This window comes from Nicotiana tomentosiformis, chromosome 8 (genome assembly GCF_000390325.3).
Source record: "Nicotiana tomentosiformis chromosome 8, ASM39032v3, whole genome shotgun sequence".
In the NCBI taxonomy this organism is placed as follows: Eukaryota; Viridiplantae; Streptophyta; class Magnoliopsida; order Solanales; family Solanaceae; genus Nicotiana; species Nicotiana tomentosiformis.
In genome coordinates this window covers 74,927,247-74,939,218 of record NC_090819.1, presented here as the reverse complement: position 1 = coordinate 74,939,218, position 11,972 = coordinate 74,927,247, and positions in this window count along the sequence as shown.

The following is an 11,972-nucleotide window of genomic DNA, read 5'->3' as shown; positions in this document are numbered from 1 at the left end:
GGTCCTTGACAAAATCTGCGACGACTTTGTTGGTTTACCGCTTTGTAAGATGCAGCTTCAACCCACTTTGTGAAATAGTCGATGGCCACTAGAATGAACCTGTGCCCATTTGAAGCGATGGGCTCGATCGGTCCAATTACATCCATTCCCCAGGCAGCAAAAGTCCAAGGTGCGCTTGTTGCATTAAGTTCATTTAGAGGTACCCGTATCATATCTGCGTGTATCTGGCACTGATGACATTTCTGGACATATCAGATGCAGTCTGTTTCCATAGTCATCCAAAAGTATCTGACTCTGAGTATCTTTTTGGCTAGGACAAAACAATTCATATGTGGGCCGCAGGTTCCGGCGTGTATCTCTTCAAGCAGTTTGGAGGCTTCTTTGGCGTCAACATACCATAATAGCCCCAGATCAGGAGTTCTTCTATACATAATTCCTTCGCTTTGGAAGAAATAGTTAGAAAACCTCCGAAGTGTGCGTTTCTGAGTGTGGTTTGCATGCTCTGGACATTCTCCTTTTTGCCAAATATTCCCTGATATCCTGGAACCATGGATTCCCATATGTTTCTTCTTCAACATGAGCACAATAAACTGGCCGATTATGGATTCTTACTGGAATGGGATCGATGAAGTTCTTGTCTGGGTGTTGTATCATAGAGGACAAAGTGGCCAGTGCATCTGCGAATGGATTCTGGGGACATGTCGGAATTTTATCTTCGTGAACCTATTCATTATCTCTTGTATTTGATGCAGATATGGTAGTATCTTGGTGTTCTTTGTAGCCCATTCTCCTTGTACCTGGTGCACCAGCAGGTCTGAATCACCAATCACCAGCAGTTCCTGGATATTCATGTCGACAGCCAAATTGAGTCCTAATATGCAGGCTTCATATTCCGCCATATTATTGGTGCATGGAAACCTGAGTGTTACGGACACCGGATAATGTTGACCAGTTTCTGACACCAAAACGGCTTCGATACCGACTCCTTTGAAATTTGCATCTCCGTCGAAAAACATTCTCCAACCGTCATAGGATTCACCAATATCTTCTCCTACGAAAGACACTTCTTCATCAGGAAAATACGTTTTCAGTGGTTCGTATTCTCCTCCTATAGGATTTTCTGCAAGATGATCTGCTAATGCCTGTCCCTTGACTGCCTTTTGTGTTACATAAATGATGTCAAACTCACTCAACAATATTTTCCATTTAGCCAGCTTTCCTGTAGGCATAGGCTTCTGAAAGATATACTTCAGTTGATCCATTCTCGATATGAGATATGTGGTATAAGAACAAAAGTAGTGCCTCAACTTCTGGGCTATCCATGTTAGAGCACAACAAGTGTGTTCTAGTAGAGAGTACCGTGCTTCATAGGGTGTGAACTTCTTGCTCAGGTAATATATGGTCTGCTCTTTTCTCCCTGTCTCATCATATTGTCCCAAGACACAACCGAAAGCCCCATCTAGTACGGAAAGGTAGAGTACTAGTGGTCTACCAGGTTCTAGCGGGGCTAGGACTGGTGGTATGGATAGGTATTCCTTGATTTTGTCAAAAGCCTTCTGACAGTCTTCACTCCAGCTAGTGGCGACATCTTTCTTCAGCATTTTGAAAATTGGTTCACATATTACAGTTGATTGTGCTATGAAGTGACTGATGTAGTTGAGACGTCCCAAGAAACTCATCACATCCTTCTTGTTCTTTGGTGGTTGTAAATCCTAGATAGCTTTGACCTTTGACGGGTATAACTCAATTCTTCGGTGGCTGACAATGAACCCTAACAATTTTTTGGCAGGAACTCTAAAGGCACATTTTGCGAGGTTCAATTTCAGATTGTACTTCTGCAGCTAGTCAAAGAACTTTCTCGGATCTGCTATGTGATCTGCGACCCTCTTTGATTTGATGATGACATCATCCATATATACTTCTATCTCCTTGTGTATCATGTCATGGAAAATGGTTGTCATGGCCCTCATGTAGGTGGCCCCAGCATTCTTTAAACCAAACGGCATCATTTTGTAACAGTACACTCCCCACGGCATGATGAAAGCTGTTTTCTCCGTGTCTTCTTCATCCATCCAAATCTGATGATAACCCGCAAAGCAATCAACAAAGGATTGGAGTTCATACTTGGCGCAATTATCGATCAGCATGTGTATGTTTGGTAGTGAGAAATCATCCTTGGGATTTGCTCTGTTTAAATCCCGATAGTCGACACACACCCTGACTTTCCCATCTTTCTTCGGAACCAGCACAATATTGGCTAACCAAGTTGGATATTCAACTACCCTGAGGACCTTAGCTTTGATCTGCTTGGTCACTTCTTCCTTGATTTTTAGACTCATGTCTGGTTTGAACTTTCTGAGTTTCTGCTTTACTGATGGACACATTGGATTGGTAAGTAGCTTGTGAGCCACTATGGACATGCTCAGTCTGGTCATATCATCATATGACCATGTAAAAATTTCTTCATACTCTCTTAAGAAACGTGTGTACTCTTCCTTCTCTGATGGTGACAAGAGAATGCTTATGCGAGTTTCTTTGACGGTTTTAGAATCTCCCAAGTTGACTACCTCAGTCTCGTCCAGATTGGACTTAGGTTTGTTCTCAAAATTCTCAACATCTCTGACGATTTCCTCAGGTATCACATCTTCTTCTTCTATCTCTTCCGAGTCACTATCCTTATGTTACGTTGTCTCATTACATGTCACAGTCGTTGGTTCATCAAGGTAAGAAATAGTAATGCTGTAGAGAGAAGATATGAAAGATAATAATAATAAAATATCAAGCCGTTGATATGTATTGAAACGTCAAACAAAGAAAATTTTAATGACTTCAAACAATGTTTTCTAAAGCAAAATACTAAAAGGAAAGAAAAAATGTTTCAAACAAAAATGCTCAAAAGGAATTGTTTTCAAAATGAATGACAATAGCAGCCATGCTACCCCAGGACTCGTCGGGCCCTAGATGGTGTGGCATTCCAGTTCCTAAGAACAACTCCCTTCTCCACTATCTGGATGATGAGGCCTTTTTCCTCCTCCTCCTCAACTATCACACTGCAATCCATGTCTTCATCTTCCCAGAACAGATTCCTTAAGCCAGCTAGAACTTCATCTTCTTCAGATCCCCACATTATGTCGGCCTGATAAAAGGATTGGCTCAAATGTGGTACCGGCTGCTCAAGAGTGTAATAAGGACCATGCCATGGTGGCGACCAATCGTCATACTCCTGCCAGATGTACTGATATCTAAGTCCAAAGGTCTTGTCGTGACGTTTTAGCTGTATCGGTTTGGTAATACCTTGGAGGTTCTTCTCGAGCCCTTTACCGGGTTCATACCCTGCCCACACTAGTATGCTTTCTATTTTGATGCTCCACCACTTGTCTTTCTTAATTGCATTGACGCGCTCAATACGATGATAAGTCTCCCCACCTAACTTCCTTCTATTTTCCACGACCGGAACAATTTGGTTGGTATAAATGGGATTACTCCCGTCTCCATGAATGATCACCTCTTGATGATTCCATTCGAACTTTACAGCGTGGTGCAAAGTAGAAGCCACGGCCCCGACGGCATGTATCCAAGGTCGTCCCAACAGCAGATTGTATGAGGCAGATATGTCTAGCACTTGGAATTCAACATCAAACCAAGCTGGGCCTATCTGCAAGCATAGATTGGTTTCCCCAATTGTGGCCCTTTGAGACCATCGAACTCCTTCACATTCATAGTCCCTGCTCGTATTTCATGCAAACCTTTACCCAACCTTTTCAGAGTAGTCAGCAGATAGATGTTGAGACTGGACCCTCCATCTATCAAAACCCTGGCAATGAATTTATCCTCGCATTGTACCGCGATGTGCATCGCCCTGTTGTGGCTTAATCCCTCTGGTGGCAGTTCGTCTTCATGAAAGGTGATCTTGTGGCTCTCCAGTACTTGCCCTACCATGTTAGCCATCTCCCCACTGGTGATATTGTTAGGTACGTAAGCTTCATTCAATACCTTCATCAAGGCATTCCTATGTGCCTCAGAATTCTGCAGTAATGATAGGATGGATATCTGAGCAGGAGTTTTGTTCAGATGGTCTACCATAAAATATTCTCTCGCTTGCACCTTTCTCCAAAGATCATCTGGGTCAGTTTTGATGATGGGTTGCTTGGAAGCAGATTCTCTACTCGTTCCTCCCAAATTCTCAGGTGTATAAATTCTACCAGTCCTGGTCATCCCTTGTGCTGCACCAAATTCTTCCATTTTTGCGTTTCCTTTCCTCCTGGCTTCTGCAACATAGTCCCAAGGTACAACATTGGATTTAAAGGGATGTGTGGATGCTACCGTCACAATGAAGGGTGTGGTTACTTCTACTTCAAATGGAGAAGGTACAGCTGCAGGTGTTTTTTCCACCTCGAACAGGGTTGGTGCGGCTACTTCAACTTCAACTGGTGGCTGTATCTGTACCAAAATAGGAGTAAGAGTGACCGCATGTTTCTTTGGGTCATCCCCTTCTCGAATAAGCCCAATCGACCCTTTTGGGTCCCATTCTTCATCAGTATCTATCACATTTACTCCCTCACCCCTATGATCCGGGAGGGGATTGTTGCGGATGTTAGGTGCATCCTCCTTTGCTTGTATAACCTTGGTATCGATTAGTGTCTGGATCTTGTCTTTTGGGGTGCGACATTCATCAATGGTATGACTTTTCATGCCGGAGTGGTAGGCACATGTTTTGTTTGGATTGACCCATTAAGAGGAGTTTTCCATGGCAACAACGGGAATAGGGGTGAAATATCCAGAAACTTTCAGTCTCTCATATAATTGATCGATGGGTTCAGCAATAGGGGTGTATTGTCTAGGTGGCCTGCGGTCGAAATTTGGTTTGGGTTTCTGATAGTTTTGGCGGGCTGGCGGTGAGTGATAATATGCTGGCTAGGTGTAATAAGTGTGGTAGGTAGTGGCAGGTTGTGGATATCTGGGAGGTGAAGGCTGATATGTGGGTGGAGGTGTTTGGTATGTAAGAGGAGGTTTTGGACCTTGGGCTACCATCACGGCCCCTACTTCTTTCTTCTTGGATATATCCCGTGACTGTAATGCCTCAAAATTAGTTACCATTCCGCTCTTGATCCCTTCTTCAATCCTTTCCCCCAATTTGATGATGTCGGAGAATTTGTAATTCTCGATAACCATTAACCTTTTGTAGTATTGTGGATCCTGGGCCTGAACGAAGAACTTGTTCATCTGATCTTCTTCCAATGCCAGCCTTACTTTCACAGCTTCCGATCTTCATCGAGTAGCATACCCGCAGAAAGTCTCTGTTGGCTTCTTCTTGAGATTCTGGATATAGAAGACATCTGGCGCATTCTCCGTATTAAACCTGAACCCATCCATGAAATCCGATACCATGCTTACCCAGCTAACCCACTTCTTTGGATTTTGGCTGATATACAACGATAGGGCGTCTCTAGTGAGGCTTCTCATGAATAGTTTCATGCGAATCCTTTCATCTTTTCCAACTCCTATGAGATTGTCATAGTATGTCCTTAGATATACCTTTGGGTCACCTGTTCCATCAAACATCTTGAACTTAGGAGGTTTGTAACCCTCCGGCAGTTCTACGTCTTGTTGAATACACATATCTCCATAATTCAAACCCTCAATGCCTTTACCCCCTTCGACACCCTGGACTCAGCTTGTGAGCTTCTTAAGTTCCTCTGCCATATTCTTGATGAGCAGGTCCTTCTCGGCGGATTCTGATATGTATGGGGTTTGTTGAGTGGGGTGAGGTAGGGTTTCTACATATATGGGGTTACTTTGGTGGATACCGGGGATTTGGGTGTAATGATGATCATTGGTTGAGTTCTGCGGATCGGGGGTAGATTGCGGTGTATTTTTAGGAGTATGGTAGGTAGTAGCTTGTGGATACTGAGTCGGAAGATGTTGGTATTGTGGAGGAGTTAGCACTGGTGGAGGGTTAGGATTTTGAGGAGGTGTGGCGTATTGATGAGTTGCAGGAGGATTTTGTGGATGTTTGTTTGGTGTGTTTTGAGGAGGTGTTGGGTTTTGGGCATTCTGTTGGTCAATATTCGGGACGTTTAAGGCGAGGGAGAGGTTTGCCAAGTTGCGGACCTGCTCAAGTTCCCCTTACAATTCTAGTATTTTCTGCTCCAACCGTAGAACCAAATCATTCTGTGCCGAAGTACTCCGACCATCTGAAGTTTCAACATTTTCCGTATGCGCAGCGTTATCTTTCCTAATACCACTCATGTCATCCATCTTAGCCTTTACCTTAATTTTAGGATCACTCGGAGGAGGAGGAGGTGGAGGGCCTCTGGATCTGGTATGATACGCTGATGATGCCAGTATGCAAGAACCAACCTTAGGGGATGGGAATAATCAAAATAAAGAAAAGCAAAAAGGTAAACAAGTCAGTAGGGGATTTTGGAAGGATATTTGTAGTATTTAAACATGTATTGCGGAATTATAAATTCGCGTCCTAATTTTGAGGACCTCATTGTGCCTGAGGTAGACCTAGCGACACATAGATTTGGAGAAACTTGATGCCGATAACTGCCTCATTTCATTAATGTAATAAATAGATCAAACCCCCCTAAAATGAAAATAATTAAAAGAGTTGCTAGTTGTATTTGCCTTATTACAATCAATTTCTAAAACGACTCTAGAAAAGTAAATAAACAACAATTCTATTCTATTTGGTCCCGGAGGGACCCTCTCCAAGCTTGGCCTTCTTGTCACCATTGATCAGATTCCCCAGGTCGCGCATGTCCAGCAGCAGATACATGTCCAGCAGCTAGGTGTCCTCCTTCGTTGCCCTCTACATTCTGACAATCCACGATCCTTTTCCTTATCTTCCCTTCAACTTCCATCAAACCCTGCTCTAAGTACTCCAACCTCTCTGTTGATTTTGTAGCAACTTCCCTCCATTCATTGATTGATTCCATGTCTATCTTGTGTTGTTCCAAATGTCTGGCTTCAGACTCAAGTATTCTCTTGTGCAACCTCTTGTATTTTACTTGTGCTTCAGCAGCATCGTCTATGACCCTATTTCCTCGATCGATCCCTGGCTCGACTTCTCCTGCTATGTCATCATCCAACTATGATAGGTAGAAATACACATGACCGGCGTGGTACTGATCTGGTTCGATGGTATCCTTTTTCACAATAATCTTCAGATGCCACATGTGTTAGGCCTCACACTTGAATGGAATGGAACCACCCTGAAAGTCTGCTTTGTAGTGAACCATCTTAGAAACTCGCGGTACGACTTGTCTTCTCCTAGCCTGTCTTATGACCCTGATAGGAGCATAAGGATAGATACCCCTCAACCCGATCAGCACTAAGTGAGGAACATCCCTGGACTTGATGATGAACTTGCTAGTAGGGAACCACTCGAACATCCAATGGACCTTGTCATCAGTCAAATTGCTAAAGAAGTGTACCCAATCCACGGCGTTTTCCGGTTGTGCAAACCTGTCTGGGATGAAAGTCATTCTTTTTGGATGGTGAAAGGCTATGTGGTCATTCCATAGTCGCCACAGAAATTCCTGATGGTACTGTCCTCTTTGAAAATGCTCCAGCAACCATATTTGTAGTAACAAATTACAACCCTCAAAATGTCTGAATCCCTTTCTTACAGCGGTCCATTGTCAATATCTGGGCTAAAGTCTTTTGAAGGCCTGGAATCACAATGGGCACAACTGGTGGCTGAGCTGGAGAGACTGGTAGGTCTATAAATGCTTCCCTAGCTATACATATGCCCCTACCGCAACCTCGGCTTCTCGCGGCCCTAGCTGGTGGTACTGGTGGCTGTCCATCCTGCCCAGTAGTACGTATCCTCACAATCTGTGAGAGAATAGACTAACAAAAATTCAGTTTCTGGAATCAACAAATTTGCACTAGAGTACAAGAAAGTGAAATTTTTCCTAAGGGTTCGGTAGCCTCTAGAAGATAAGTACAGACGTCTCCGTAATGATCCGCAAGACTTTACTAAACCTGCTCATGACTCGTGAGACCTATGTAACCAAGGCTCTAATACCAACTTGTCACGACCCAAAAACCAATCGTCGTGATAGCGCTTATTTTGAAACTAGGTAAGCCGCTACCCAACTATCACAACACAGTAAAAGCTTTAAAATGTAGGCAGAAGCAATTTAATATTTACGAAAACCCTTTTATAAACCAAAATAAACCAGCAACACAACACAATCTATACCAAAACGAAGGTGTCACCGAGTACATGAGTATCCATGTCAGAATACAGTCTACTACAATGTCTAAGAAGTAAAAATGGAAGTACAGATAAATATAATGAAGGAGAGTCAAGGCCTGTGAATGACATGCAATTACCTCGATAGTCTCCGAGATCCTGTCTCCTCAATCAACAGCCGCCGTAACCAGAAGTACTTACATCTACACACATGGTGAAGGGTGTAGCGTGAGTACAACCAACTCAGTGAGTAACAAACCCAAACTATGGGCTGAAAGTAGTGACGAACTCAACTGGCACAGTTCAATACAAAAAATAACTGTGCACAGTTCGGTAGATATCTAAAAATAGTAAAATGGATCAATTTGAATGATATGAAAAAAGAAATATAACTCCTAAACCTCTACCATGCCAATGCAATGTTGTATGCAATGCACCATACTGACAGCCTCATGTGCTCACACTCTCGAATACTCAACCACTCGGTACTGTATATGGACCATACGGCACAGGAAAGTTCCATCTCAGAACATATACATCACTAAATATAAGTCACCCAGTACCGAGGAAGGCCAATTCAGCCCTGTGGAGAAGATCCATCTCCAAGTTCACACTCTTAAATAATCAACCACTCGATACTGTAAATGGCAGTATGGCCCAGGGAAGATCTATCCTATAACATATACATCACTGACTAAGTCACCCAGTACCGAAGAAGGCCAATCTAGCCCTGTGGAGAATATCCATCTCCATTTAGTATCAACCGCGCTCACTGGGGGTGTGTGCAGACTCCGGAGGGGCTTCTTCTGCACAAGCGCTATAATAAATTAGTATAACCACTACGGCATGCATCCCGATCCCATAAATGCAACTCATAATCAGGCACTCGGCCTCAATCAATCATCAATCTCTCCAGCCTCTCTCTCACAGGCTCACAATGTCATGATACTAGCCCGAAAACAATAATATGATGCATCAATAAATAACATCAAAGACTGCGATGAAATATGAAATGAACAAACATGACTGAGTATCAAATATCAATGAAATTAGCAAGAAAACAACAAGAAATGACCACTATAGGTCCCAACAGTACCGACATAAAGCCTGGACATGATATCTAGCATGAGTGACAGTTCAATTACTTTGTCACGAGATGAAAACACGGATATCAACAAGATAAAACCATTATACGGTGCCATGGAGTCAACCAAGTCACAATTCTCACGGTGCACGCCCGTCACTTAGCATGTGCGGCACCTTAATACCAGTCACATAACACATAATTCGGGGTTTCGAACCCTCAGAACCAAGTTTGAAAGTGTTACTCACCTCAATCCGTGCTAAATTCTACTCCGAAATGCCCTTGCCTCTCAAATCTGTTTCCAAACGTTCCGAATCTAGACACAAGCAGTTCAATACAATTAATATACTCTAAAGGAATTAATTCCACAAGAAAAATATGAAATTATAGCCAAAATCCAAAATCGGCCAAAAGATCATTCGCTCACGAGCCCAACCATACCAAATTCATCAAAATCCTACACAAATGGGTCATTCAAATCCTCAAAACCAACTCTCCAAATCTCTAGCCTCAAATCCCCAATTTACACCTCAAAAACACACCATATAGGTGGAGAATCAGTGGGCAAACATAATTATTGAAGAAAAATGAAGACAAGGAACTTACCTCAAGAATTCCACTTGAAAATCCCTCTTAAACTCTATAAAATCCAAGCTCAAAATGATGAAATGAAGCCGAAAATATCGGACCCCGCTAATATAGATTCTGCCCAGGCACTTCCACACCTGTAGAGCCTGGGCTCGCACATGCACCCGCTGGTGTGAAAAATCTGGGCGCACCTGCGAAAATGACTAACTCTGGCTACCTCTGCTCCTGCGACCCATGATCCGCATCTGCGCTATCGCAGGTGTGGAGAAATGATCGCACCTACGACCCCTGCTAGTCTCCACCCTTTCCGCACCTACGCTCAACCTTCCGCACCTGCGCTCAACCTGTCGCACCTGCAGCATCGCATCTACGGTCCCCTCTCCGCAGGTGCGGTCACACCAGCAGATCTCAGACTTCAGCAGCTTCTCAAATCACATTCCAAGTCCGTTAACCACCTGAAATCAACCCGAGGCCCCCCAGAACCTCAACTAAACATACCAAAAAGTTTTATAACATCGAAAACACGAATTACACATGGATTCAGGCTTAAGAAACTTCAAAATTTCCAAATTCTACAAACGAAGCTGAAACCTATCAAATCATGTCCGATTGACCTCAGATTTTGCACACAAGTCATAAATGCACCCACAAACCTAGTGCAACTTCCGGAATCGGAATCTGGTCTCGATATAAAAAAGTCAACCATCGGTCAAACTTTACAAAAATTTGACTTTCACCATTTCAAGCCTAATCCCACTACGAACCTCCAAATAATTATTCGGACATGCTCCTAAGTCCAAAATCACCATACGGAGCTACTGTAATCATCAGAATTCGAATCCAGGGTCATTTACACATAGATCAACATCCGGTCGACTTTTCCAACTCAAGCTTTCCATTTAAGAGACTAAGTGTCTAATTTACACTAAATTCACTCCGGACCCAAACCAACTAACCAGATAAGTCTATAACAACTATAAAGCATAAATGGAGCAGTAAATGGGGGAACGTGATTACAACTCTCGAAATGACTATTCGGGTCGTTACACATGTCATCTCTTTATTCATGGGTGAGTTTGGATAGATGGTATTGTATATGCTTGCTTGATCGGGTTATCTTGGTTGAGCGCCAGTCATGTTCCCCGAGGTCGGGGTGTGTTAGTAGGTACATGCGGTGTTTTGTGATTTTGTGTCTTGTTAAGACCATATTTATGTAGGATCTTCAATACACATGCACATATATATCCAGGAAAAGTATGTGGTGTTCAGAATGATTTAGCAAGGAGTGACTTACTTGGTGACTTTAGGTTGACGGGGCAGTGCCTTAACTGATGCCCCTCGACTCCACAAACATACATTGGTACCATAGCTATATACCCCCGAATGACATCTCCTACACTTCTCGCAATGGGGATGAGGTCCGCTAAACTGACTCGCCCCATCACCTGATTTTCACCCTTCCTGCATACATCATAAGCATTCCCTCTAGCCTTCCTCCAGGCCCCCATGGCGGGATAACCCATCTCTATACTAGTTTGTTGTGTGGGCCTTTAGAATTGCCCAAGCCTGCCACCCCTAACACGCTCCTAATCATACACACAATATAACGCCAAATATTGCCTCCCGCATATCGGGCAGACATGGCTAGGTGTACCCAACCAAGGGCATTTGTTCTAGGTGTGCCCCTCTACCCACAACCATAACATATTTCAAGAGACATCCAATATGTCCCCAAGTGGCGCTTCTTACAAATCGAACATTCCGGCTTATTGGTACCAACAACCCTCTTTTAGCGCGGTAACATTGATAGGAACAAGGGAACTTCCCCTACCAACTAGTGCTTCCAATCCCTCAACAGATCGACCCATTCTCCAAACAATCTCTTGTTCAATCTCCCCCAGATTCAATGGCGGGGTCACCCCTTCAATGTTGCTTCAAACTTGTGGATTAACCATATGAAAAAGGAAAAATGACGAGGAAATTAACTTCCTATCTGGAGATCTATAACATGATATTAGAGTATCAATGAAGGGTGACATTCCTAAATGTCCGAGTAGCCTCCTAATTATAGATGTGGTCGACAACACACCG